Source organism: Pinus tabuliformis, chromosome 7 (genome assembly GCF_031772625.1).
Source record: "Pinus tabuliformis cultivar Carrire ecotype Pingquan chromosome 7, CPIR1, whole genome shotgun sequence".
Lineage (NCBI taxonomy): Eukaryota > Viridiplantae > Streptophyta > Pinopsida > Pinales > Pinaceae > Pinus > Pinus tabuliformis.
The window spans coordinates 1,323,669,969-1,323,677,952 of NC_142293.1; positions in this window are offsets into that span (position 1 = coordinate 1,323,669,969).

Below are 7,984 nucleotides of genomic sequence, written 5' to 3' on the forward strand. Positions count from 1 at the left end.
ATTCAAAGCAACTCTCAACATTGTTTGTTATATCCAAAAGATCAACCTATTGGGTGAGATGGTTGGCACGCCGACACTTACATGTCTTCCCACCCCATATCGAGAGGATTTATTTTTTAGTTATTTATATGAATTGCAACAATATCCCATTAATTACACCTAAATTCTCATCATGGACTACCAATTTTTATTTTTATTTTTTTAATATCATGGAAAAAAAATCATACAATTTTGTTTGTAAAAACATAATTACATTGTTACACGTTGCAAAGCATTCTTATTTGCCTCATGAAGCACGTATAATTGTCGCCTTATATATGAGCAGCTAAAAACTTCACACATAATGACATTACTTTATTTCGTCAACAAAGAAAATGTTTCCTCCAACTTTTTTAGAAATTGTATCCCCTTTTTATCCTTTAAAAAGTATTAGTTATCATTCCGTATTTGTTCATTAACCACCCATGGGAGTGACACTAAAAACTATGTTATATGACTACATTTTTTATCTAATAATCATGCAAATATTCAAAATTTTGACTTGATGATCCTCAACGACTTTTTAGGGTTACATTTGGAGGTGCAATCAAAATTGAACTTTTGCATGCTTTAATATGAGGGTGAATGTGGGTACAAAACCCTCTTTGTTGTTGTAATTTGTAAGTAGTAATTCATATGTCTATTTAAGGGTACATTTATGAATTGGAAATACATAAAATAGTTAAAATATTTTTAATCATTCTTTAGGTTATGTTTATTGGGTTTATTTATTATTTGTTTATTGAATTGGGTTTTTGAGTGGGTTTAATTATTAAGAACACATGTTTCTTCTTTAGAGATCACAAGTTTAAAACCAATAAGGAGTATAGTTTGTATATATTGAGTAATTGATATTGATCCATTGTGACGAGGTTCAAGTGGTGGGCACCCCCTTTGTGTGAGACACTCAAATGATTATTAATGAGAGTGTCTATGGACGTCTCGATGCTTGTGAAGTCACAAGTTTATGCTAATATTGACTTGCGTGCTATTGGTACCAGCTACACACATTTTTTATTGTTTAAAAAAGGTTTGGTCATCAAAATCTCTATGGATGATTAATTTGGATAAGCAAATTTTATAATTTTTTCCAATAAAAATGCTCAAAAACTTACAATGCTAAATCACAATTATTAATGTATTTTTTTAGTGACTAGAGGAATCGACAAATAGTTTGGGTTCGTGCTTGTATGACATGAGGTCAATTTCGATTACTGCGAGTATAACATCTAACTGAAACTACACACCCCAACGCATAACTCATATGTTAAATTGATGAAATTTGAACCTTGGATCACATACTTTACATAATATTTCATAACACGATCATTAATAAGCGCTACATAGTAGCTACTCCTGTCGCTTAGTTTAAACATAGCTAAATTATAGTAAAAATATTGAATTCAAATTAGTGTTAAGGTTTATAATTCCATCAATTTGAATTTTACTGATTGGTAAAGTCCTCATCTGTGCAATTAAAGAGCAAGGCCCTAATTTCAATGCTTATGTAAACATAGCTTTAAAAAACTATAATATGTTATGTTTGCATTTACATTTGAACTACATTAGTCGTCCAAATCAAGGTTGTCTATCCAAATCAAAAATTATATATTTTATTTCTTAAAATTTGAACTAAAATATTCAATAAAAAATTCTTTTAATATAATTATTAGCTTATAAAAATACATAGATTTTATTTTTAAAATTTTAATTTATATTTGAAAAAAATAATAACACTAATTTATTATTTAGTTTATAAAAATGCATATGTCTTATTTTATTAAAATTTGAATTTAGATTTTAAAGCAAAAAATGATTTTTATATACATAACTTTTATTTATTAAAATTTGAATTAAAATATTCAATTAATTTTTTTAATATATTTATTAGTGTATAAAAAATATTGATATGACAAAAATGAAATACATTACATTAATAAATAGTAATTGTAAAATCACAATTTACAATATATTTTGCAATAAAATGTTCAAATTTTCAACTAATAATAATAAAAATAAATACTAGTTTTTATTTATAAAAAAATATAAAAAATAATATATAATTAAATTTTATTAAATTTAAACATATTTCATTCCAAATTCCTAATACATTATCCTACGAATAACCAGATAATAAACCAGCTACCCTAGGTTGTAGAATACTAAGCAAACTACCCAAATACAAATCACAATTATTATATATATATATATATATATATATATAATTTTAAAAATTTACTTTAACATTAAATCTCACACATATAATTGGAAAAATCTATTTTAATTTTAAACTACTAAACAAAAATAAATAAATGATTTTTACAATAAAGATCCTATATTCTTTACAATTCATGAAAAGTTTGATTATAATTGGATCACAATTAGTGGCAATATTCATATATGAACACAAAAAATAATAATTATCCCTTTCAATTGTTTAAATTAAACCTAATTAAAATTTATATGAATGACTTGGATGCGGGTGTTAATCTTGTTAATTAAAATGATTAGACGGTCAGCCAGGGGACAGGAGAGCCATATGGCTACCAGCATCGTCCGTTGCGCCAACCTCAGTCGAATTCATAACACATTGCAGAAGGCAATAAATGACTCCGAAGGCCGAGACACATTCATCTCCCTCATTGCCATGGCCCCTGCATAATCATATGCAATTCCTCGTCTTCTCCATGGCGTCTGCCCTCCGCAAGTAGCTGAACCATGCATTCGCACTGTGATTGGCAATCGTTACTGGTTACTTCCTTGCCTGGATCTTGGCAATGGTTTTCATTTCTCTCACTCCAGCCTCTTTATCTTAGACCAGGACCAGACCTCCCCTGCTCACTCTCCGCGTCAAAATTATTCCAATTCCTCTGCTGACAACTTAACTCATAATCCTGCTATGGCACGCATCAGGCATCGAATGCGCAATAGGTGCGGTGGAACCCGCGGAGGCATCATCCGCTCGCCGGCTTCGACCAGCTCCGCCACCGTCTCCCTTGACTCCTCCACTGAGACGCTTAATCCTCTCAACTCTCCCTCTCGCCGCTACCCGAATACCAGAAGTGGCAGGAGTCATGCTAGCTTTCAAGCCACTGAGGGGAGAGATGTTGCAGTCCACTCTGCGGATTTCCCTCTTCCTCCTTATCCCACTCCTCACAACACTCAGTTCCGTTTCCGCAGCACCTTAAATCGGCCTATAATCACTACTACTGTCACAATTTCCTTCACGAAAGAGTCTGAGCCGCAAGCTCCTCCGTCTAGGCTCAAGGACAAGCAGAGCAGGGAGGCTTCAGGCTGCCGAGGAATCAGCATCCCTGGCAACAGGCAACAAAACAAAGGCAGAGCGGCTCTGCATGGCAAGGCTATAGCTGGCGGTCCATCAGCTGAGGACGACAAGCATAATGGCACGAAGGCTTCGGGAAGCAGGCGGAACGACACTTCTGAAACACAGATGGGCACAGGTGGCAGTGAGGAGGCTCCAACAACTCAGGGACATGGCATGTATGACGAGGATGATGACTGGTACTAATTTGCGTGCAGGATCAAGGAGGAACCAACCCTGAAGGATCCACCGACTTGACGCATGGCAACCAGTTACTGCTTCTTGCTACCAGGTGGATGTGTTTAAGTCTGAGCAGTGTTTTTAGGACTCTTGTTTTTTGGTTCTAGACATGCATTTTCTCTCTATCTTTTTGGAAAAACAATGTTTACCTAGGTGTGGTTGTTTTTTGTTCTGGTTCAATGGGCTGGTTTCCCCTATGTTGGGGCATTCTTTATGGTTTAATGGACTGGTTTCCCCTATGTTGGGGCAGTCTTTATGGTTTAATGGACTGGTTTCCCCTATGTTGGGGCAGTCCAAAACAAACAGATTCAATTTTTGATGATGATTGATGCTCAACAACTCGAAGGTCAAGCCTCTCTGTAATATCTTTTTTTTGTACCATATCAATAGAACAATATTTTTTTTTTGGGTAAAGACTAACTCTATTAGAAGGAAAGAAGAATAAAATTACAAAGAGGCAGAAGCCTCAGCTGAGAGCAACTGGGTGCCTTCAGGACACCAAAACTGTCCCAAAATTAGGAAAACCAGTTATAGAGAACAAAAAACCTTACATAGGAGTGAGAATACATTGATAGAACCAAAATTACAGAAATGTTATACACACCAGCAAAAGAAACCACAGACTGCCAATCCACAAAAAATTAACCAGAACCATCAGGCCAAGAACAATCGAACCTAACCAACGAGCAGTGAAACAAAACAATCTGAGAAGTCGCGAGGGGGTCCAGGTGGCATCACATGGGGATGTCCGGGTCCAGAGGCTCCTCAATGACAGGGCAAGCATTACCATACCAGATTTCACCATCCCGCGCCACATCACCAGCTCCGCTGCCTCCTGGAGTAATCATCGCAAGGCGGGTGTCACTTGAGCTGCCTGCAATGTCCACCGCAACAATGGCGCCATGAGAACTGCCACCAGGTGGTCGCGTGTCGTCTGGAATGTCACCCTCCTCATGCTGACCGCCACGCTCATCCGCCTTACCTTCTTCAGCTAGGTTCTGCACCGAGCCATGCCTGCCTGCAATTCTACGAGCGCCCTGAGAGAGCTCTGCCGAGATACGCGTAGGAGCATGAGGCTGGGCCTCTTCTTCAGAGAAAATGATGGTGATATTGGCCGTGATAATGGGCCTGTTCAGGTTACTCTGAAACTTAAAATGAGTTGACTGGAAAGCATTGTGCGGGAAGGGTCTGCGAGACGGACTGGACGGGGGAGAATTGGCACGAGATGAAGGTGGAGAAGCAGGGAGGGGAGGCTGCTCAACGGACTGAGGAGCTTGAGAACGCGCGCGGCCACCATGACTCCCGCCATGGCGGCTTCTCATACGGTGCCGAACCATGGCAAGGCTGCGTAGGGGATGCTCAGAGAAATGGGATTCTTTGACAGGAGGATGAGAGAGCACAGAGGGAGCCTGATCAGGCTTCAACGAGCAAGGCTGGGGAGGGGAAGAAGGAGACCCAATTTCACATTCCAGAGCCAACAGGAGCGAACAGCGGGTGCCAAAAACCATTCTACTACAAGGGATTCTGGCAAAGGGCGGACAAAGGCTAGAGGACGAGGTGCGAACATTGGAGTTGAGGGCCGAATGTGCCATGCTTAAACCAGTAGCGGCCTTGTCTCGGCCGGAGTGTGCATTTAATTCAATCTGCAGGCGGACCTGCTCTCGCCTAAGGTGAGCCATCAAGTGTCGAGTCGTGACATTGAAATAAGCGCAGGCCAGCAGCTGGTAGGGCCGAGCGCCGCCATTCCCAATTGACACCATTAATAAACTCGATAGTCACCCGAATCTGGGTATCAATAAAACAATATTACTTAGAGAAATAAAAAAATAAAAAATAAAATATGAATGTAGTTGTTACTATAATCAAAATTATAAAAATTATATTAATATAAAATTTTAAAAAGTCAAGATTATAAGTGCTTATAAGTGCTTAGTTTAAGTTTTTCAAATAAAAAATTGTAAACTATATATTATAAATGTATTTGTTACTCTAATCAAACTTATAAAATTTATATTAATATAAAATTTTAAAAAGTCAAGATTATGAGGGCTTAGTTTAAGTTTTCCAACTAAAAAAGTGTAAACTATATATTCATAATATAATATAGTTTGTCGAATTGATAGGTGCTTAGTTTAAGTTTTTCAAATAAAAAATTGTAAACTATATATTATAAATGTATTTGTTACTCTAATCAAACTTATAAAATTTATATTAATATAAAATTTTAAAAAGTCAAGATTATGAGGGCTTAGTTTAAGTTTTCCAACTAAAAAAGTGTAAACTATATATTCATAATATAATATAGTTTGTCAAATTGATAGGTGTGTCTAAAATTGTAAACGGTATATTTATAATATAGCTTATCAAATTGATAGGTGTGTCTATTTTATAACAAATTTTAAATTTTTTAAATTTAAGTATCATTAATTATAAGTTGGAAGGTGTGTATTTAATCTCTAAAAAATATTATATAATATTTTTAGTAATAGTTAAAAATCAAATATTGAGATTTATTTCAAAAGTAATTATGTTATTTTTACTCTTTTAATTGAATTTATTAATTTAAAAAATATGTCATACAAAGAAGTGCCATATGAAACAAGTTATGATTTTTTGGGCATATTGTATTTATCAGCTATGATATTGTAACACTATCTTATTTATAAGTTAAGAAACTCTATAAAAAAGTGGAGTAAATCTCCATGGTTAGTGAACATGTTATATGTATGTTTTTTTACTATAGAAGTTTAACTCATATATATATATATATATATATATATATATATATATATATATATTCCATGTGGCCCATGGCTCGGATAGCCACATGGGCACCACATGGCTGGTCATGATGACATGGCCTTATACTCCAAGGACATTAATATTTTGTTACTCTTCCACTATGGTATTCATAATCCTTGCAATTTGAGAATTGAGTTTATGATTATTCTTATCAGCTTTGTAGGTGATGGAGTACATTGATGACTTGCCATATTGGATTTGCTCCTTATGGCTTTCAAGGAATATTATGATCTCTTTAAGTTCTCTATGATCCCTTGGTTGTGCCAATGCTAAAGTCCACAACTATATCTAGATTCATGTTACCTTTGAGTTCCCATATTTGTTTCCATGCATTCCACGAAACGCAAATTGAATGGATATTCACTTGAAAAATGCATTATAATTGATAAAATTATTGAAATCTTTACCATTTTTTTTGTTGTAACTCAATGATTTTCTATTAAGTCATGAAAATGATACATCATGGGAGTCTCCTCATACTAACAAAAGTGGCCTCACTCCACACCAGATTTGTTGGCCTTTAAGTACATACAAAATATAACTGGAAATAACTGAGTAAAACTAATTCTCTTTCTATCCAGAGCCCACCAGGCACAAAATCTATAAAAAAACTGCAAATAGCCTACTTCCATCATTACATATGTTCTACATTTAAGTCATTAGCCTTAGTACCTCTATTGGCTAGACGGTGGAAGGCATTGTGAATATGGGATTCCATACGAGCCATTCGGCCCTTGAATCCATCCATGAGTTCTTGTAACCGCCGCTGGTTCCTGCAGAGGGATGCCTGGTGATCGAGATTGCACCCCTAGTTATGCAAGATGTCAGCAAAAAAGTTGACCAAACCAACATGGTCTAGTTGTTGTGTTTGGATAAGTTGGTCCACTAAATGCTGAAGAAGTCTAATTTGGGCTTCAATTGAGTCAAAGGGGGCCGACATATCCACACGTTTAGGTGAATCTTTGCGAGGGGCCATAAGCTCCACTTCTTCCTCTTGGTCTCCCATTCGTCTGTCTCCTCTACCCTGGTGGCCACCCCCCTACTGAGGTCGACCTCGTTGACAACTCATCAGAGAGATGTCTTCAGCCCAACATAATTCCCTAATTGAGGCTCCGCGCAAATGTACATTGTGGTTCCACAGACCCCTCACCCTATCACTGCGCAGACCTTCCCTTAGACGACTATAAGGGAAGGGTACCCTTGCTTCAAATTCTTATGCCACCCTAGCCGTGATTAGTTTGAAAAAATCAAGAGATGTGAAATTGTCCAAGAATGGACTTATACTCAACGCGGGCCTTCTCCCGACACCCAGCATCTTAATCAAGTAAATTATCAAATTCACCAGCTCCTCTCTCCACCAACATCAGTGCAAGGGACTTGGGATGCTCACTGAGCTCCTATGATAGGGCTTGTTACAATATATGTATACCTTAATTACCCAACTAAAGCATGAGAGAGGGATATTAGATACCTGCAAGATAAGCAAAGAAGGTCCCGCACCCCAACAAGATATCCACACCATGTCTTTCCACCACCATCTTGTCCTTGAAGGGAGGATGACAGTCTGAGAGTCTTCAAACT